General features: G+C 40.0%; 1 pseudogene; it reads right to left on the reverse strand.

The window, feature by feature from the left end:
* Nucleotides 1-2,290: 2,290 nt before the first annotated feature.
* LOC128657911 (gastrula zinc finger protein XlCGF26.1-like) overlaps nt 2,291-22,879 on the reverse strand; it is a 37,776-nt pseudogene continuing 17,187 nt past the window's right edge.

Below are 22,879 nucleotides of genomic sequence, written 5' to 3' on the forward strand. Positions count from 1 at the left end.
AGTAGTGCCCTAAGGAGCAGCATGTGTAATCGGAGACGAATGTAGAGAACGCACCTCACTGGGTGGAGAACACTTAGAGGTGGATGGCTCAGTTGTATTAAATATCTTATTCTTTTTGGATATTGCAATTTTATCAAAGCATGTGGAACATAGTTGAGCAGGCGGATCAATCGGAACTTTCTCACAATAAACACAGGTATTAGTTTTACAGAGGGAGTACCCTCTAACATATCAGAATCCTCCATAGCTTGCACCTTTATTATGGACTAGATAGATTAAATGGCACCTTTATACCTAATGGCCGGGGCACTCACCACCTCCTATGACCTGAACCACCGAGAAACCTCTTTGTCTCCTGCAACCGCCGGTTAAGAGGAAGTTGAAAAGATCACACCCGATCACATGGAGTGCCATGCAGGACCGCCCCTGCACTAAAGAGAAATCTCCAAAGGAAACCTGACCGTTTACACATTGACAGAGCCTCATCTCACACATGTCGCAGTATTAAACACAATAACAAATATTATGCATAAATCCCCCACTATTAAATAACCACCTTCTGGGGATATCAACCCTTGATTCTATAGCGATAAAGGAGTCACACTGTGACCCTGTCTTCTTGCTTTATCATATGTGTATAAATGAAATGATCTTACCAGAATCAACACTGTGGAACAGGAACACAGCCCTTCAAGTGTGAAAGGTTAGTAGCATCGCTCCTGACATGGACTTGAGTGCAGAGAGCAGGCAGCAAAACTCATCAATGCTGATTGCTAATGGAACTGTTAATCTGAGTTGGGATGGTTTCGCAGAAAGTCTCTCCCTGCATCTCCAACTATAACTTTCATCCATGCCCTCACTGAGAGACTAACAGGACTACTTAAAACTCCAGTCCCATCTTGAAGAGTACTACCCTCCATGAGAGACTACTCCGAATTTTCCGACACATCTCTGCCCACCTCCTGTGACAAAAGGCAAATAATGACTGGGGGATAAGGGAGGTATTTAAGCCTTTGGCTGGGGTGTCTTTGCCTCCTTCGGGTGGCCAGGTTCTTATTTCCCACAAGTAATGAATGAAGCCGTGGACTTACCTCCCATTAAAGGGACAGTCTACACCAGAATTTTTATTGTTTTAAAAGATAGATAATCCCTTTATTACCCATTTCCCAGTTTTGCATAACTAACACAGTTATAATAATATACTTTTAACCTCTGTGATTATCTTGTATCTAAGCCTCTGCAAACTGCCCCTTATTTCAGTTCTTTTGACAGACTTGCAGTCTAGCCAATCAGTGCCTCCTCCCAGATAACTTCTCGTGCACGAGCACAGTGTTATCTATATGAAATACGTGAACTAACACCCTCTAGTGGTGAAAAACTGTTAAAATGCAATCTGAAAGAGGTCTAAGAAATTAGCATATGAACCTCCTAGGTTAAGCTTTCAACTAAGAATACCAAGAGAACAAAGCAAAATTGGTGATAAAAGTAAATTGGAAAATTGTTTAAAATGACATGCTCTATCTGAATCATGAAAGTTTATTTTGGCCTAGACTGTCCCTTTAAGATGGAAATTATATGCACATGAAATGCCTGTAAGGTTTAAAAAATGTACATGAGTGAAAACATGACAAATACATAAAAAAGTTTTTAAAGGGGAAATTAAATAAATATATAACAATAACCTAAAAGGCTTATAGATTGCCAAATAACAAAAAATATAGTACTTAACATTGGACACCCTACTAATGGAGAAAACCAGTAGGAAGCCAAAACCAGTGCTGAAACATAACAGCAGAGGATCTGGAATAAGAGTATATTCTCAAACCAACAGAAAGAGGAAAAGGACACGTCCCTGTGACACATGTGGAAAGGCATTTGATTAAATCCCAATAGGTGAAAAATATATCACTACCTATACTACAAATACATCCCTCCAAAAATCACTGTACTCTGTAGGGAAATGAGCCACAACTCTGTCTGAGAACCCCTCTCACCAAAGAATCAAATGGATTGTGAACTTTCACCACCTGTATGAAATAAATCATAATTTTTATTACAATTTCAATACACAAGATTATTGATATTTTCTCAAATGTAGTCAAAACATTTATGGATTTATAAATATATTAAGTAACCTTTCTAAAATAATTTAGTGTTTTTATTTTTAATAAAAATTTGGAAATCAAAAAATATTATTTGTTATAATTCAGCACAATGCATTTTATGCAGCTAGGGGGACTATCCTAAACCAGATAAGGGCTTAACATAGGGGTTCGCTCTGTGCAAAATATTAGCATGCTTTATCTCCCAAATTGATTTTCTAATGCGCAATAAGTTTTAACTTTGGAGCAAAACTTTTCCCACATTCAGAACCTGAAAATGCTTTCTCTCCTATATGAATTCTCTGATGGCGTCTAAGAGTTGATTTGTCATTAAAACACTTCCCACATTCAGAACATGAAAATGGTTTTTCTCCTGTATGAATTCTCTGATGACTAATAAGAATTGATTTGCGAGCAAAACATTTCCCACATTCAGAACATGAAAATGCTTTCTCTCCTGTATGAATTGTCTGATGTTGAATAAGATGTGATTTCCGAGCAAAACATTCCCCACATTCAGAACATGAAAATGCTTTCTCTCCTGTATGAATTGTCTGATGTTGAATAAGATGTGATTTCAGAGCAAAACACTTCCCACATTCAGAACATGAAAATGCTTTCTCTCCTGTATGAATTTGCTGATGGCTTCTAAGAGTTGATTTGTCATTAAAACACTTCCCACATTCAGAACATGAAAATGCTTTCTCTCCTGTATGAATTGTCTGATGTTGAATAAGATGTGATTTCCAAGCAAAACATTTTCCACATTCAGAACATGAAAATGCTCTCTCTCCTGTATGAATGATCTGATGACTAATAAGAATTGATTTCTGTGTAAAAAATTTCCCGCAGTCAACACATGAAAATAGTTTCTCTCCTGTATGGATTCTCTGATGTCTAATAAGATTTGATTTGTCAGTAAAACACTTACAACATTCAGAACATGAAAATGCTTTCTCTCCTTTATGAATGTTTTGATGAATATTAAGAGTTGATTTCCAAGTAAAACATTTCCCACATTCAGAACATGAATATGCTTTCTCTCCTTTATGAATTCTCAGATGAGCATTAAGCGTGTATTTCCGAGTAAAACATTTCCCACATTCAAAACATGAAAATGCTTTCTCTCCTGTATGAATTTTCTGATGTCTAATAAGAGTTGATTTGTCAGTAAAACACTTCCCACATTCAGAACATGAAAATGCTTTCTCTCCTGTATGAATTTTCTGATGGCTTTTAAGAGTTGATTTCCTGGTAAAAAAATTCCCATATTCAGAACATAAATTTTCCACGTTGCTATCCGTATTTTCACCATGGCTAGGACTAGGATAACTGCAGTTTGTAAATTCACCTGTTAAGATATACAATGGGATTAATGTTAGTTATTAATGACATAATTATTATATTTTGAGCACATTTCAACTGTTATGAATGAGTGTCTACCACAAGAGTAAGGGGCAGGCTATGACCACCTACACCTTTCCCTAGCTTTATGCTAATGCTTAAAGGGATCTGAAACCCAACATTTTTCTTTCATTATTCAAATAATACAATTTTTTAAAAGTTTCCAATTTACTTCTATTATCGAATTTGCTTCGTTCTCATGTTATTCTTTGTTGAAGAGATACCTAGGTTAGCAGCTTGCACATGCTTTAAGTACTACATAATAGGAAATAGTGCTGCAATCTAGTGCTCTTGATAATGTATAAGTTGTTGCAAAACTGCTGTCATATAGTGCTGCAGACAGGTGCAGACTCCTGAGATTACACTCCTGCTTTTTAAACAAAGGAAAACAAGAAAACATGATAATAGAAGTACATCAGAAAGTTGTTTAAGAATATTTTATATTTATTTTATAACCAACATTAAAGGGACAGTCAAGTCCAAAAAAAACTTTCAAAATTCAAATAGGGCATGTAATTTTAAACAACTTTCCAATTTACCTTTATCCCCAATTTTGCTTTGTTCTCTTGGAATTCTTAGATGAAAGCTAAACCTAGGAGGTTCATATGCTAATTTCTTAGACGTTGAAGGCCGCATCTAATCTGAAATCATTTTGCCAGTTTTTCACCACATTAGTTCATGTGTTTCACATAGATGACATTGAGCTCATGCACGTGAATTTACTGAGGAGTGAGCACTGATTGGCTAAAGTGCAAGTCTGTCAAATGAACTAAAATAATGGTGCAGTCTAATTACAGAGGTAAAATGTGTATTATTATAACTGTGTTTGTTATGCAAAACTGGGGAATGGGTAAAGGGATTATCTATCTTTTTAAAAAACAAAAATTCTGGTGTTGACTGTCCCTTTAAAGAAATCATGTAAAAAAATAAATTTTCCGAAGATCTAAGATCCAAATATTGTACAGATGAAGCAAAACATAAGAATCACTTATAAAAAATCTCTAACAGACCTAATATTAGAAGAAAATTCGAAGAAAAAAAATATAATCTGTTTTGTTTATTTAACCCCTTAACAACCGATGACGTACAGGGTACGTCCTCCAAAAAATACCCTTAACGACCGAGGATGTACCCTGTACGTCTTCAGTCTGGGAAAGCTGTGGAAGCGATCCATATTGCTTCCAGCTTCTTTTCGGTTATTGCAGTGATGCCTCGATATCGAGGCATCCTGCAATAACCTTTATAAGCCCTCTGGTGCAGAGAGAGACACTCTGTGGCCCTCTCTGCACCGGACATCGATGGCAGCAATCGTTGGTGGGTGCGAGCCGACGTGGGAGGCGGGTGGGCGGACATCGATGGCTTCAATGATGCAGAGGGGGGCGGGATCATGGATGGGTTAATCGGGGGTGCACATGAACGCGCGTGCGTGCACAGGGGGCAGGAGTGGGTGGGAACCGCTACACTGCAGAAAAATTTCAAAGCAAAAGTGAGAGGGGGTGGAAGTATTAAATATAAATCATCTAAGGGATCTAGGAGGGAGTGGGGGATTGGTCTTTAGGGAGAGCAAGCTACACTACAGAATAAATATATAAAAAAAATATTGTATTGTAAACTGGGTACTAGCAGACAGCTGCCAGTACCCAAGATGGCTCCCAATAAGTTAGAGGGGAGGGTTAGAGAGCTCTTTGGGGGTGGCTACACAGCAGCATATGTAAATATGCTTATTTTAAAAATAAAAAAAAATCAAAGATAGCTTTTTTTTTAGTACTGGCAGAGTTGCTGCCAGTACTTAACATTGCAGGGACAATTGTGGGGTGGGGGAGGGAAGAGAGCTGTTTGGGAAGGATCAAGGGGTGTGATGTGTCAGGTGGGAGGCTGATCTCTACACTAAAGCTAAAATTAACCCTGCAAGTTTCCTAATTAACCCCTTCACTGCTAGACATAATAGACGTGTGATGCGCAGCGGCATATAGCGGCCTTCTAATTACCAAAAAGCAACGCCAAAGCCACATATGTCTGCTATTTCTGAACAAAGGGGAACCCAGAGCAGCATTTACAACCATTTGTGCCATATATACACAAGCTGTTTGTAAATAATTTCAGTGAAAAACCTAAAGTTTGTGAAAAACATAATTTATGCTTACCTGATAAATTCCTTTCTCCTGTAGTGTGATCAGTCCACGGGTCATCATTACTTCTGGGATATTAACTGCTCCCCTACAGGAAGTGCAAGAGGATTCACCCAGCAGAGCTGCTATATAGCTCCTCCCCTCTACGTCACCTCCAGTCATTCGACCAAGGACCAACGAGAAAGGAGAAGCCAAAGGGTGTAGTGGTGACTGGAGTATAATTTAGAAAATATTTGCCTGCCGTAAAAAACAGGGCGGGCCGTGGACTGATCACACTACAGGAGAAAGGAATTTATCAGGTAAGCATAAATTATGTTTTCTCCTGTTAAGTGTGATCAGTCCACGGGTCATCATTACTTCTGGGATACCAATACCAAAGCAAAAGTACACGGATGACGGGAGGGACAGGCAGGCTCTTTATACAGAAGGAACCACTGCCTGAAGAACCTTTCTCCCAAATATAGCCTCCGAAGAAGCAAAAGTGTCAAATTTGGAAAATTTGGAAAAAGTATGAAGCGAAGACCAAGTTGCAGCCTTGCAAATCTGTTCAACAGAGGCCTCATTCTTAAAGGCCCAAGTGGAAGCCACAGCTCTAGTGGAATGAGCTGTAATTCTTTCAGGAGGCTGCTGTCCAGCAGTCTCATAGGCTAAACGTATTATGCTACGAAGCCAAAAAGAGAGAGAGGTAGCAGAAGCTTTTTGACCTCTCCTCTGACCAGAGTAAACGACAAACAGGGAAGACGTTTGTCGAAAATCTTTAGTTGCCTGTAAATAAAATTTTAGGGCACGAACTACATCCAGATTGTGCAGAAGTCGTTCCTTCCTTGAAGAAGGATTTGGACACAAGGATGGGACAACAATCTCTTGATTGATATTCCTGTTAGTGACTACCTTAGGTAAGAACCCAGGTTTAGTACGCAGAACTACCTTATCCGAGTGAAAAATCAAATAAGGAGAATCACAATGTAAGGCTGATAACTCAGAGACTCTTCGAGCCGAGGAAATAGCCATTAAAAATAGAACTTTCCAAGATAACAACTTTATATCAATGGAATGAAGGGGTTCAAACGGAACGCCCTGTAAAACGTTAAGAACGAGGTTTAAACTCCATGGCGGAGCAACAGTTTTAAACACAGGCTTAATCCTGGCCAAAGCCTGACAAAAAGCCTGAACGTCTGGAACTTCTGACAGACGTTTGTGTAACAGAATGGACAGAGCTGAGATCTGTCCCTTTAAGGAACTAGCGGATAAACCCTTTTCTAAACCATCTTGTAGAAAAGACAATATCCTAGGAATCCTAACCTTACTCCAAGAGTAACCTTTGGATTCGCACCAATATAAGTATTTGCGCCATATCTTATGGTAAATCTTTCTGGTAACAGGCTTCCTGGCCTGTATTAAGGTATCAATAACTGACTCAGAAAAACCACGTTTTGATAAAATCAAGCGTTCAATTTCCAAGCAGTCAGCTTCAGAGAAATTAGATTTTGATGTTTGAAGGGACCCTGGATCAGAAGGTCCTGTTTCAGAGGTAGCGACCAAGGTGGACAGGATGACATGTCCACTAGATCTGCATACCAAGTCCTGCGTGGCCATGCAGGTGCTATTAGAATCACTGATGCTCTCTCCTGTTTGATCCTGGCAATCAATCGAGGAAGCATCGGGAAGGGTGGAAACACATAAGCCATCTTGAAGGTCCAAGGTGCTGTCAGAGCATCTATCAGAACCGCTCCCGGATCCCTGGATCTGGACCCGTAGCGAGGAAGTTTGGCGTTCTGACGAGACGCCATGAGATCTATCTCTGGTTTGCCCCAACGTCGAAGTATTTGGGCAAAGACCTCCGGATGAAGTTCCCACTCCCCCGGATGAAAAGTCTGACGACTTAAGAAATCCGCCTCCCAGTTCTCCACTCCCGGGATGTGGATTGCAGACAGGTGGCAAGAGTGAGACTCTGCCCAGCGAATTATCTTTGATACTTCCATCATTGCTAGGGAGCTTCTTGTCCCTCCCTGATGGTTGATGTAAGCTACAGTCGTGATGTTGTCCGACTGAAACCTGATGAACCCCCGAGTTGTTAACTGGGGCCAAGCCAGAAGGGCATTGAGAACTGCTCTCAATTCCAGAATGTTTATTGGAAGGAGACTCTCCTCCTGATTCCATAGTCCCTGAGCCTTCAGAGAATTCCAGACAGCGCCCCAACCTAGTAGACTGGCGTCTGTTGTTACAATTGTCCAGTTTGGCCTGCTGAATGGCATCCCCCTGGACAGATGTGGCCGATAAAGCCACCATAGAAGAGAATTTCTGGTCTCTTGATCCAGATTCAGAGTGGGGGACAAATCTGAGTAATCCCCATTCCACTGACTTAGCATGCACAATTGCAGCGGTCTGAGATGTAGGCGTGCAAAGGGGACTATGTCCATTGCCGCTACCATTAATCCAATCACCTCCATGCATTGAGCTACTGACGGGTGTTGAATGGAATGAAGGATACGGCATGCATCTTGAAGCTTTGTTAACCTGTCTTCTGTCAGGTAAATCTTCATTTCTACAGAATCTATCAGAGTCCCCAAGAAGGGAACTCTTGAGAGTGGAAAGAGAGAACTCTTCTTTTCGTTCACCTTCCATCCATGCGACCTTAGAAATGCCAGTACTAACTCTGTATGAGACTTGGCAGTTTGAAAGCTTGAAGCTTGTATCAGAATGTCGTCTAGGTATGGAGCTACCGAAATTCCTCGCGGTCTTAGTACCGCCAGAAGAGTACCCAGAACCTTTGTGAAGATTCTTGGAGCCGTAGCCAATCCGAATGGAAGAGCTACAAACTGGTAATGCCTGTCTAGAAAGGCAAACCTTAGATACCGGAAATGATTTCTGTGAATCGGTATGTGAAGGTAAGCATCCTTTAAATCCACTGTGGTCATGTACTGACCCTCTTGGATCATGGGCAAAATTGTTCGAATAGTTTCCATCTTGAACGATGGAACTCTTAGGAATTTGTTTAGGATCTTTAAATCCAAGATTGGCCTGAAAGTTCCCTCTTTCTTGGGAACTACAAACAGATTTGAGTAAAACCCTTGTCCTTGTTCCGACCGCGGAACTGGATGGATCACTCCCATTAATAAAAGATCTTGTACGCAGCGTAGAAACGCTTCCTTCTTTGTTTGGTTTGTTGACAACCTTGACAGATGAAATCTCCCTCTTGGGGGAGAGGATTTGAAGTCCAGAAGGTATCCCTGAGATATGATCTCTAGCGCCCAGGGATCCTGAACATCTCTTGCCCAAGCCTGGGCGAAGAGAGAAAGTCTGCCCCCCACTAGATCCGGTCCCGGATCGGGGGCCCTCGATTCATGCTGTCTTAGGGGCAGCAGCAGGTTTCCTGGTCTGCTTGCCCTTGTTCCAGGACTGGTTAGGTTTCCAGCCTTGTCTGTAGCGAGCAACAGCTCCTTCCTGTTTTTGTGCAGAGGAATTTGATGCTGCTCCTGCTTTGAAATTACGAAAGGAACGAAAATTAGACTGTCTAGCCTTAGCTTTGGCTTTGTCCTGAGGCAGGGCATGGCCTTTACCTCCTGTAATGTCAGCGATAATCTCTTTCAACCCGGGCCCGAATAAGGTCTGCCCTTTGAAAGGTATATTAAGCAATTTAGATTTAGAAGTAACATCAGCTGACCAGGATTTTAGCCACAGTGCTCTGCGTGCCTGAATGGCGAATCCGGAATTCTTAGCCGTAAGTTTAGTTAAATGTACAACGGCATCTGAAATAAATGAGTTAGCTAACTTAAGGGCTTTAAGTTTGTGTGTAATCTCATCTAGTGTAGATGATTCAAGTGTCTGTTCCAGAGACTCAAACCAAAATGCTGCTGCAGCCGTGACAGGCGCAATACATGCAAGAGGTTGCAATATAAAACCTTGTTGAACAAACATTTTCTTAAGGTAACCCTCTAATTTTTTATCCATTGGATCTGAAAAAGCACAGCTATCCTCCACCGGGATAGTGGTACGCTTAGCTAAAGTAGAAACTGCTCCCTCCACCCTAGGGACCGTTTGCCATAAGTCCCGTGTGGTGGCGTCTATTGGAAACATTTTTCTAAATATCGGAGGGGGTGAGAACGGCACACCGGGTCTATCCCACTCCTTAGTAACAATTTCAGTAAGTCTCTTAGGTATAGGAAAAACATCAGTACTCGCCGGTACCGCAAAATATCTATCCAACCTACACATTTTCTCTGGTATTGCAACTGTGTTACAATCATTCAGAGCCGCTAATACCTCCCCTAGTAATACACGGAGGTTTTCCAGCTTAAATTTAAAATTTGAAATATCTGAATCCAATCTGTTTGGATCAGAACCGTCACCCACAGAATGAAGTTCTCCGTCCTCATGTTCTGCCACCTGTGACGCAGTGTCTGACATGGCCCTAATATTATCAGCGCACTCTGTTCTCACCCCAGAGTGATCATGCTTACCTCTCAGTTCTGGTAATTTAGCCAAAACTTCAGTCATAACAGTAGCCATATCCTGTAATGTGATTTGTAATGGCCGCCCAGATGTACTCGGCGCTACAATATCACGCACCTCCCGAGCGGGAGATGCAGGTACTGACACGTGAGGCGAGTTAGTCGGCATAACTCTCCCCTCGTTGTTTGGTGAAATATGTTCAATTTGTACAGATTGACTTTTATTTAAAGTAGCATCAATACAGTTAGTACATAAATTTCTATTGGGCTCCACTTTGGCTTTAGCACATATAGCACATGTATCTTCCTCTGAATCAGACATGTTTAACACACTAGCAATTAACTAGCAACTTGGAAATGCTTTTCAAGTAATTTACAATAATATGAAAACAAACTGTGCCTATAAGAAGCACAGAAAAAATTATGACAGTTGAAATAAATAAATTATAGCATCAAATCTTTGTAAGAAATATACAATTTTAGCAAAGGATTGTTCCCATTAGCAAAGGATAACTAACCCTGACAGCAGAAAAAATACACAGATAAACGATTTTTATCACAGTGAACTACAATCTTCACAGCTCTGCTGTGAATGATTACCTCCCTCAAAACAAGCTTTGAAGATCCCTGGGCTCTGTAGAGATGAACCGGATCATGCAGGAAGAAAATGAACCTCTGACTGAGTTCTTTGATGCGTAGTAAAAGCGCCAAAAATGGCCCCTCCCCCTCACACATAACAGTGAGAGAGATCAGTAAACTGTTTAAATTTAAATAAAACTATTGCCAAGTGGAAAAAACAGTGCCCAAAACATTTTTTCACCCAGTACCTCAGAGAAATAAACGATTTTACATGCCAGCAAAAAAACGTTTAACCTCAATAAATTAATTGTTATTTAAAAACCTATTGCAAGTCCCTGCAAATTAGGTTAGGACTATGCATACAGTATAAATCCAGAGAAGTACCATTCCCCAGAATACTGAAGTGTAAAATATACATACATGACAGCCTAATACCAGATACATCTACTGTATGAAGGCTGAGTTTACATTATAACGGTATGGCAGGTTTTTCTCATCAATTCCATGTCAGAAAATAATAAACTGCTACATACCTCTTTGCAGATTAATCTGCCCGCTGTCCCCTGATCTGAAGTTTACCTCTCCTCAGATGGCCGAGAAACAGCAATATGATCTTAACTACTCCGGCTAAAATCATAGAAAAAAACTCAGGTAGATTCTTCTTCAAATTCTACCAGAGAATGAATAACACACTCCGGTGCTATTATAAAATAACAAACTTTTGATTGAAGGTAATAAACTAATTAAAATCACCACAGTCCTCTCACACATCCTATCTATTCGTTGGGTGCAAGAGAATGACTGGGGGTGACGTAGAGGGGAGGAGCTATATAGCAGCTCTGCTGGGTGAATCCTCTTGCACTTCCTGTAGGGGAGCAGTTAATATCCCAGAAGTAATGATGACCCGTGGACTGATCACACTTAACAGGAGAAAATTTAACATTTTTTTTTATTTGATCGCATTTGGTGGTGAAACAGTGGCATGAAATATACCAAAATGGGCCTAGATCAATACTTTTGGATGTCTTCTAACAAAAAAAAAATATACATGTCAAGGAATATTCAGAGATTCCTGAAAGATATCAGTGTTCCAATGTAGCTAGCGCTAATTTTGAAAAAAAGTGGTTTGGCAATAGCAAAGTGCTACTTGTATTTATTGCCCTATAACTTGCAAAAAAAGCAAAGAACATGTAAACATTGGGTATTTCTAAACTCAGAACAAAATTTAGAAACTATTTAGCATGGGTATTTTTTTGGAGGTTGTAGATGTGTAACAGATTTTGGGGGTCAAAGTTAGAAAAAGTGTGTTTTTTTCCATTCTTTCCTCATATTTTATAAAAATGTTTTATAGTAAATTATAAGATATGATGAAAATAATAGTATCTTTAGAAAGTCCATTTAATGGCGAGAAAAACGGTATATAATATGTGTGGGTACAGTAAATGAGTAAGAGGAAAACTACAGCTAAACACAAACACCGCAAAAATGTAAAAAATGGAAAAGTGCTGTGGTCATTAAGGGGTTAAAACCTTTAAATAGCTACTCAAGCATAATAAAAGTTTTTAAGTCTATTTAAAGTATCATTTATCACTAATATCTTTGACAATCTAGTGACATAGAATTGTCTTAAAGGGGGTAGACAGGTAAAGTGTCTCACCAGGGCATGTCATTTTGAACAACTTTCCAATTCACTTTTATTACCAATTTCACTTTGTTCTCTTGGTATTCTTAGTTGAAAGTTAATCCTAGAAAGTTCATATGCTAATTTCTTAGACCTTAAACTGCCTCTAATCTGAATGGTTTTTCACCACTAGAGGGTGTTAGTTCATATGTTTCATATAGATAACATTGAGCTCAGGCACGTAAATTCACCAAGGTGTGAGCACTGATTTGCTAAAATGCAAGTCTGTCAAAAGAACTGAAATAAGGAGGCAGTGTGCAGAGGCTTAGATACAAGGTAATTACAGAGGTAAAACATGTATTATTATAACTGTGTTGGTTATGCAAAACTGGCGAATGGGTAATAAAGGGATTATCTATCTTTTTAAAACAAAAACAATTATGGTGTTGACTGTCCCTTTAAATTACAAAAGATAGGATTTATTTCATCTATTGAAAACTTAAAATATGTTTATGTTGTCTACAAAATAAAATATGGTAAACAGAGAATGTGCCTACAAATCTAAGACGTCAAATATTATTTTCTGTAATGTTAAACTTATAACGCAATACTGACTTTAAAAAGTATTACAATTTAGACCAAAATTAAAAACTATTTGAAAAATACCAAATATAAACCCAGATTACAAGTAGAGCACTAATTATAGTGCGAGGTACAATATCATTGGACCATGCTAAAAAAAAGTGCACAAATTAATACTACAAGTCCACAGTATAACAGATTTACCAGAGAAGGTTTAACGCAGCCAACACATCCTTAGCATGCCCTCTAATTTTAATGGAGATTGTGAAAGTGACAAATATTGCTCAAATTAGAAGTTTAAAGTTATAAAATAGTGCTAAAAAAAATTAGCACAACCTGAGATCTGAAGAAAAGTCTAAAGGCTGTGACACACTGCAAGCGGAGCGGCGTGCAGATGTGGCTGTGCGCGTTCAGTGTGTCCTGCCTTTTCATCTCTGAGCACTCTGCTGCAGAAATATTTGAACTTGAGAAACGATGCGACGCAGTGCGAAGCAGCTGCTTCGCCTCGTGCTGCATCGCTTGCAGTGTGTCACAGCCTTTAGGGGTTAAAATAAAAATAATAAAAAAACTGCATGTTAAATAAGTGTTACACTCATACATAAACATTTTAAATAAAAAATGTTTAATACTGGAGGCGGAGTCTGGCCGTGCAGGAAGATGGCCACGCACTAGAAGGGCTCCTGCTTCCTTAACTGACAGGATAGCTTTCTATGGCACTAATTGAACATTAATAAGGGCATAAAGGCTGATATTGCACCCCTGAGGGGTGACATTAACTTTCTGAGGCTATTGTGAACTCGATCGCTGCAGGGCCTGTCTGTTGCGGTGCCGAGATTCTATCAGGCCTGTCTGGGGACCGGAAACTCCCGACTACTGTTTGCGGCCCGCGCTGGATGAGGAGGCAATCACTGGAAACCACCACCAACCTACAGCCCCTGGTACCCCGGAGATCACCGGACCTACATCTTACCTCGGGTATATTGCAGAGCACCCTGTACCGCGAGAAGCCGGTGAAGCGGATACACATCCATTCTGAGAGGGTCGACACCAGCGCTTGCTTCCGCAATCGGAGGGCTTTGCCTGCTCTCCCCCACATCAGTCCGCCGGAGCAAGCAGCAGGTAACACAAAACGCACCACAGATCTGTCAATAAAGAAGGGGACAGAGGGTAGTGCCTGAAGCAGGTAGAGGACCGGAGATCAGTGTGCACTGTGGGGTGGTGGTTAAGGCGCTCTGTGGGAACTGTGGAAATAAATAATAGTCAGAGGCCTGATCTTTCACTTCTCCCCATACACAGGCACCCACGCCACATAGATACAATTTCTGGGACTCTCAACTACATCATAACCCTCAGATCTCACACAAGCAGGTTATGCCGAATAAGAAGCAGAGCAGGGCCGATAAAGCAGCTCACTCTAAGCCCCTTTCTCAATATCTAAAGCCAGTAAATACAGGCAAAACTGTGAGCAGGGAAGACATGGATCTGACTCAGGCTCCCTCTCCTAATAATGACTCTCCACACTCATCATTTCTTACTAAGGAGGACATAGTTAATTTATCTTCCAAAGAGGATATAAAGGGTGTCCTACAGGAGATGAAATCTTTATTTGGAGACCTAAGAAAGGACATGGCAGCACTTGATTCTAGAATTCTTAGAGTGGAGACAAGCATGGGCAGCACCTCTGCATCTATAAAACAGAATTCAACTGAATTACAACACCATGCGGATAACCTACAATTTTTGAATGACAAAATCGAAGACCTCGATAATAGAGGCCGCAGGAACAACCTGCGAATACGTGGTGTTTCTGAAACGGTCTCTCAGCAAGGGATTGAGGGATATTTGCAAGCCCTTTTCAGAATTATTAAAGGAAAGCCTTCTGCTCCAGATGTTCCTCTTGAAAGGGCGCACAGGGCCCTCAGGCCCAGACCTCCCAGCAAAGCCCCGCCTAGAGACATAATTGTCAAATTCCTTAGCTTTAAGGACAAGGAAGAGATCATCCAAGAAGCAAGGCGTAAACATCCTATAACACATGCCGGGGAAGAGATACAGCTTTTTACTGACTTGTCGCCAGTAACCCTCCAGAAGAGGAGAGAACTAAGCCACATAACATCCGCCTTAAGGTCTCACAAGATACAATATCGCTGGGGTTTTCCCGTCTCCATCATAGCCAATAATAACAATAAGACCGTTATCTTTAGGCCAGGGGCGGATGAAAAAGAATTCTTTGATAATTTGTCTCTGCAGATGCCCACTTCAAGGAGTGCAAGTTCTGAAAATGATACACCCTCCTCCCAATCCTCCTTTGGGTGAACCTTTGGGTCCGGAATCTGTTGGGTAAAGTACTGTATCATTTATTTTTCTGATAAAGTTGTGATATGATAGACCTTATCCCCGGTCTAAGATGCTGGACTTGAATCTGGACTTCTGATAATATAGAATTGTTTATGTATTTACTGTTAGGTTTGTTTATCTTTATTGAAAGCAGATATGTTAAATTCTCTGGAGTGTTTTATTAGAATTAAACGAGATTTAAGTATAGGCCCCTGGCACTAGACTAAAACCTAATGGAGTCCTTGAGCCACCTGCAGGGTACTTCAAAGTTCTAAGACGTACATTCTAAGGAACAGATATCACTAGTTATATCCACTTATTACCCTCTACAGACCCTGTTATTCCCCCTTACAAATACACTGTCTACTTAGAAAATGGTTTATATGATATTAAGGGCAGTTGGGCTCTGAAACTACGCCCCCATACGAGGAATATTATGGTAAACCTGGTCTCCCCCTCCTTGAACCCTACTCACAATAGAAGCCAATTTAATTACAGATTGTCTAATACTTTAAACTCATAGTTTTCTTCTCGGTTGAAATATTTTACAAAAAAAAAAAAAAAAAAAAAGATAGGCTGCACTATTTGATATGTAGCAGATGAGTTGAAGTATGCTGTCAATCCCAACAAAATTTCTAGGAATACTATATACGCCCCAACAGGGGGTTCTGACCCCCTCACACGGCCCAGCACGTAAGCCCTATCTTTCCATCATGTGCCATAAAAAATAGAATGCATCGCACCCCGATGCTGTAATCGGGGTGCTGAGTTCAATAATAACTAACGTCAGTTATGGGGCTTTTCCCCTATTGTTGTTGATAGAGTCTTTATTTTTTTTTTCTTTCTGAAATTGTTGTGTTATAAAAGAATACGATTTGTTTTTTCTTCTTACTTTGTTTATTGAATTGCACAGACATTTGATTGCTCATAATTACAACACATAACGGTGTATGAGTAATACACTGTCATAACTAGAAGAGTACTTCAATTGTTTTGTATATATAGGTTTCCTTCTCTTTTTTTCTTTCTCTAATCTTTAGTTTTTTTTTTTTTGTTTTTTTTTTTTCTTCCTCTCCTTTCCCGCCCACACAGAAAGTAAACATGCTGCCCAGAGCCAGCAGGTTTCAGGATCATGGTATTAATATCACCACAATAAACGCAAAAGGCCTTAATAACCCGGGCAAGCGGTCTATTGCCTTTAAAGAGTTAGCTAAACTTCAGAGCCATATTGTTCTTGTGCAAGAGACTCACTTCCAGAAGGGGAAAGAACCTAAATGGCATAACCCTACTTTCCCAACGGCGGTGTTTTCCTCGGGGGCGAGCAAAAAAGGGGGGGTGGGCATCATCTTTCATAAGTCAGTACCTTTCCACTTAACTCAACTAGAAAAAGATCCGGAGGGCAGATTTATAATAGCGATAGGAACACTATACGGCCACTACATTACACTGGCAGCCGTGTACTCTCCCAGTCACTCACAGGGATGCTTTATTGAGAAGGTCACTAACCTCCTCTTGGAACACTCCAAGGGGATTACATTTTTGGCAGGGGACTTTAATCTAGTAGCCAATCCTGTAATGGACTCATCGAAGGGTACAACATGCACCCCCTCATCTACAATACACCAGGTTAATTCCTCCCTTAGAGAGGTTGCCCTCCACGACACTTGGAGATTCCTCCACCCGAAATCAAGGGATTACTCCTTCTATTCTATACCCCACAATAGCTATTCACGAATAGACTACATCTATACAGACTCCAACGGCCTTTCAATCACGCAAAAATGCGAAATAGGTAATATCACATGGTCAGACCACGCACCGGTCACTTGCCTGGTGCAATGGCCCGATATTCCGGTCACCAACTACACGTGGAAACTCGACGCCACCTTACTTGATGACCCCTTAATACTAGAAGACATACGCAAAGCGATTAAGGAGTATTTCCACATAAATACAAACCCCTCTACGTCACTGGTGACGTTATGGGAAGCTCATAAAAGTGTGATACGGGGAGCTATAATTAGACACAAAGCAAAACTAAATAAACAATGGCGAGTCTGTTACTCTGAATTAACCTCTACATTAAGTACACTAGAAACATCACATAAGTCAGACCCTCTAAACGCAGACGTGAGAGATAGACTAACCTCTACAAGACTAGAGTTAAATAAATATTTAGAAGAGCTGAGGCAAAAGAAAGCACTTTCCCTGAGGCGCTACTATTATGAAGGAGGGAACAAGCCTGGTAGAATGTTGGCTAGATCCCTTAAGAAAAAACAGCTACAGTCCTATATCCACTCACTCAAACCCAAAGACGGTCGCCACTTACATAGTAGCTCGCAGATTGCCTCTGAGTTTCACAAATATTATCACTCACTATATAACATAAAGACAAGTATGGCGCCGTCTGAGGGAGAGACCCAGCAGCCTCAGAAGTCTAAAGCCATTGATACATACCTCCAAGGCCTAGAGTTACCGACTTTACCTAGTGAGGCCTCGGAATATCTAGACTCCCCAATTACTAGGGAGGAGTTGATACAAGCCATTAAAGATTCCCCTTCGGGAAAAAGCCCAGGCCCGGACGGTTTTACGTCTTCATATTACAAAAAATTTGTCGATGAGATATCTATCCCCCTCCTTCAGTTGTTTAATAACCTTAGAGACAACCCGCATCTATCCAAAATTCTCCTGGAAGCCCATGTAACAGTCATCCCTAAGCCCGGTAAGGCGCCAGAGGTTCCAGAAAACTTTAGACCCATATCCCTAATCAATACGGACATGAAACTCTTGGCAAAAATCCTGGCGAATCGCCTCAACAAATATCTCCCAGAATTAGTTTCTAATGACCAGGTGGGCTTTGTCCCAGGCAGGGAAGCCAAAGACAATACCGCCAGGGTCTTGCAGCTTATCTCCCACGCCAGAAACACAAACATACCCTTGGTGCTGTTCTCAACCGACGCAGAGAAGGCCTTCGACAGGGTCGATTGGCTTTTTCTGCGTCGGGTTATGGAGAGAATGGGTCTCGGGGAAGCTTTCCTTAATACGGTTTTCGCCCTCTACTCGAGCCCTAACGCTAGGATTAGAGTGAACGGGACTCTATCTGAATCTTTCCCTATTAGCAATGGCACCAGGCAGGGGTGTCCTCTATCCCCGCTCCTATTTGCCATATCCATAGAAGCCCTAGCTCAAAAAATCAGACAAAATCAAAACATATCGGGAATACGTTTAGATCAAGTCGAACATAAACAAGCTCTCTATGCTGACGATGTTCTCTACACAATCACTGAAGTCGATACATCTCTCCCCGAATTATTAAATGAATTAAAGACCTTTGGTGATGTTTCCAATTTCCTCCTCAACCTTAACAAGTCAGAACTCTTAAATATTAACACATGTCCTAAAATTATACAAGCTATACAAAAAAAATACAAAATCAAAATCGCCAAGGATAAATTAAAGTACCTGGGAATATATCTTACCCCCAACCCCTCAGACCTATATAAACATAACTATGGACCACTCAAACATAATATCACAGTAGATCTCTCCTCTTGGAGCAACAAGCCCATCTCCTGGTTGGGAAGAGTGGGAGTTATCAAAATGAACATCCTTCCAAGGATTTTATATATTTTTCAGACAGTCCCTATTGCTCTAGACCAGCTCCAAAGACTTATCGAGCAATTTGTATGGGCTAAAGTTAAACCCCGTCTTGCTAGGCGAAACATGTACCTGCCCAGAGATAGAGGGGGATTGGGCCTTCCCGACTTAAAAACATATAGAAATGCTGTTATTTTACAGAGGGTAGTCGAATGGTCTCACAATGTAGAACAGAAGGCATGGGTGCAGCTAGACAGAAACATACTCAAACTAAATAATATGGGCGTACTGGCTTGGATCTCCCCTCAAAAGAGACCGAAGATCATTCGGAATTATCATTTATTGACAGAGACTCTCCGGGTGTGGGACTGTATGGTAGCTACTACTACTCATATATCTACAAAATGCTCTCCTCTTCTCCCGATTGTCGAGAATCCTGATCTTCCCTTTCACAAATTAGGCTCCCACAGGTCCAGGCCATACAGTCTTAGAGAGGGGTCATTACAAGGCATAGTAGAAAACGGAAACATTTTGCCCCAGGATAGGCTGAGAGAATTACACACAGGAATATTTAACTCATGGTTACACTACAATCAGCTAATCCATTTTATAAAAACCCACAAAAATAGACAGGACTTGGGAAGGAATCTAACACCCTTTGAGACCCTATGTACCTCTGTACAAGTCCCTAAGCACTTGATATCAATGATTTATAAAATTTTGCTCGTTCCCGAGGCGGACACCCTCCCCACATATATCGACCAGTGGCACAGAGAACTGGGCTCAGAATTCGATTATAAGGTATGGCTGAAAGCTATTGGCTTGATTAAGAAATCCTCGGTGTCAGCATATATTCAAGAGTCTCATATAAAGCTTCTAAGTAGGTGGTACCTTACCCCGGTAAGGTTGCATAAACTGTTCCCTACTCTCAACCCCACTTGTTGGAGGGGATGTGGCGAAGACGGGTCACTACTTCACATTTGGTGGCACTGTCAGAACCTTGGGAACTTCTGGCCGACAGTCGTAGAGGAAATGTCTGCAATCCTCAATATTAACGTCCCTAATTCCCCAGAGATACTCTTATTTCTGGAATTACCCAAAGCACAAAGTGAAGCACATCTGGCCCTCCTGCTGATTATGATCACAGGCGCCAAGATACTTATACCCAGAAAATGGAAAACGCAGGTCTCTCCTACCGTAGAGGAATGGCGTGCTCAGATTGATGATACCCTCCTTATGGAGAGATTCCACTTCCTGAAAACTCACAAGTTGGCAGTTTACGAGATGATGCTGGCCCTGTGGCACAAAACAATATAGTTTCCCCTCCCTCCCTTCTCGACTCCTCCCTTGCCATTTTTTTTTTTTTTTTTCCCTCTCTCTCCCTCTCTCTTTTCTCTCTCTCTTCCCCTCCCTCTGCTGCTTCTCTCTGCTTTTTCTTTCTAACACTCCCACTCTCCTCTTCTAGATTCAAATTAATGTTTTACCTTAAGCTCATAACATAGAAAGTTGAAGATCAAGTTAAAAAAAAAATAAAAAAAAAAATTGACAACTAGTTCCCGCCCAGGGGAGATACCCGATGGGCGGAACCTTTCTTTATCTTTCATAAAGATGTGAATTGCACCTTTACTTTGATGTATAAAACTCTGACTGTACAGTGCAATGTTTGTAACCTTACTTTATTTTTCTTTGTACTTTCATTGTGCACCGTTTATTCTCATCAATAAAGCTTTTAAAAAAAAAAAAAAAAAAAAAAAATGTTTAATACTGAATAAGGTTTAAAAAGGCTTTAAAATTGTCAATGACTGGCAAGGACTCAAAAGGCGTGTATATGTGTATGTAAGCTTAAAAAAGCGCACTCTCACTATCCGAGTAACAAACAGGGTGCAAGCAAACCTAATCAATAGTCAAAATCAGATATGCACTCACTGAACCCTTTTAAATAGTGCTTTATTGTGAACAAAAATTATACATGCCGTGGCGTTTCGGAGATCTCACCCCTTCATCAGACCAAGTGACAACGAACAATCTAACAAACATTTTAACAGATGTTTAACCCCCTCTCCCCTTATCAAAGAACTGTCTTAATTCACAGCAACCAATCAGAAAAATGTCTTGTATAGACTGTCAATAATAAATCAAAATCTTTCATAAACCTTTAAGAAGTAAACAGTCATTATTAACAAATAATTGCAATATATTTTTATCATAGTGCAGTGCAGTATATCGTCATTTAGAAATAAGTGAGTATAACAAACATAAAATGTATATATAGAGCCAAATCTGGGGTAATTTAACACCTCTTGCAAACATAGGTGAGGTTGCTAAAAGGTTAATACAGAACTTTTAAACTCATCATTCTATATTTAACCATCCAGCAGTGTGATCATTAAATAATATCCTATATATTCTTATAATCAGAAAGCTTCTATTAAACCTGTTGCATATATTAGCAATCTACTATCTACTGAGCAAGCGCAAAAGCTCACATTGTATACGTATACTAGTGATTGGCCGATGTCTGTCACATGATACAGGGGGCTGGAAAATGGGAGAAAAACAAATCTACTGCTTATTTAAAATTCAGAGTAAGTGCTATTGTATTGTCTTTTTATTATGTATTTAATTACTTAATTCTACTGCATTAAGTGGTCCTTTAACACAATTTTTATACAAGGAAATATGCAATCTAAATATTTTACTGCATCAACAATTTTATTAAGCTTGAAAAAGGATCCTTAAGAACTAAATGCATATAGAAAAATGTCATTGCTAAATAATGATTATAAAAGATTTACTAGTGTTATCGCACAAAGGCTAAAGAGAGTGATGGACCTGTTAATACATAAATATCAGGTTGGCTTTATGCCGAGGAGAAATTTAACTATCAATCTGAGGAAATTACAGTTAACTATTGATTATTATTGGCAGCAATTTAATAAAAAGAGATCCTTACCTAAAACAGATATTGCTATCATACCAATCGATGCCGGGAAGGCATTTGATACAGTCACGTGGGACTATCTTTTCATGGTGATACAAAAATTTGGGATAACTGGACATTTCCTCAGATTTGTTAAGACTATTTACAAAAATCATTTTGACAATATTTTAGTCAATGGAAGTACTACGCCAAATTTCTCCCTTCAGAAAGGCACAAGACAGGGGTGCCCCTTATCCCCTTACCTATTTAACCTAGCTATCGAACCACTTGCTATTTATCTTAGAAAAGAAATTGAGGGCATTTGGGAAGGGAAAAGAAGAATTATGCTGTTACTTTACGTGGACGATTTATTAGTCTTCTTAAGAGATTCTAAAACAAAAATTCCTATAGTAATCCAAATCTTAGAAAAAGTTAGCTCTTCTTCGGGTCATAAAGTGAACGTAGCTAAATCAGAATTTTTTTGGATACATAAAAACAGAAACAGTTTAAAAAAATGCCCATTTAAAGAAACAAAGGATGAACTTAAATATTTGGGTATTAAATTTGCGAAAAACCCCAACGACTGGTTGAGTTAAACTATCCTTGTATTTTTGCAAAAATATTTAATTACATCAACTTTGTCCAAATTTCCTTTGTCCTTATCGAGTAAAGTCAATTTGATCAAAATGGTGTTGTTCCCTAAGCTATTATATCTATTACAAAATGTACCATTATTTATTAAACATAGAGACTTATCTTTATTTAAAAAAAAAAAAATGTGTGAGGTTTTTGTGGGGCAGGAAGTGAAGGGTGCTAGCCCTAAAAAAAAAAATGACCTACTTTAGAAGAGGGAGGAATGTCCTTCCACGATATTGAATTATATTATTTAACATGTATGGGGAAAATAGCAATAGATTGGTTAACAATATTATTCAATCTCTGGGTTGGAAGAACAGATAGTTAATCCGCCTTTGCTAAAAGCATTGTTACATTGTAAAGGAAAACTACCACCAGGAGTTAGAACCGTGATTACTATCAAAAACATGATAGGTGTCTGGCAATTTTTTTTTTTTTAAATCTCACAAGCCAATCCTAGGTGGTCTAAATATCTTACAATATGTGGAAACCCAAACTTTGAACCAGCATTAAGATCAAAAGTG

Source organism: Bombina bombina, chromosome 4, assembly GCF_027579735.1.
Source record: "Bombina bombina isolate aBomBom1 chromosome 4, aBomBom1.pri, whole genome shotgun sequence".
Taxonomy (NCBI): Eukaryota; Metazoa; Chordata; class Amphibia; order Anura; family Bombinatoridae; genus Bombina; species Bombina bombina.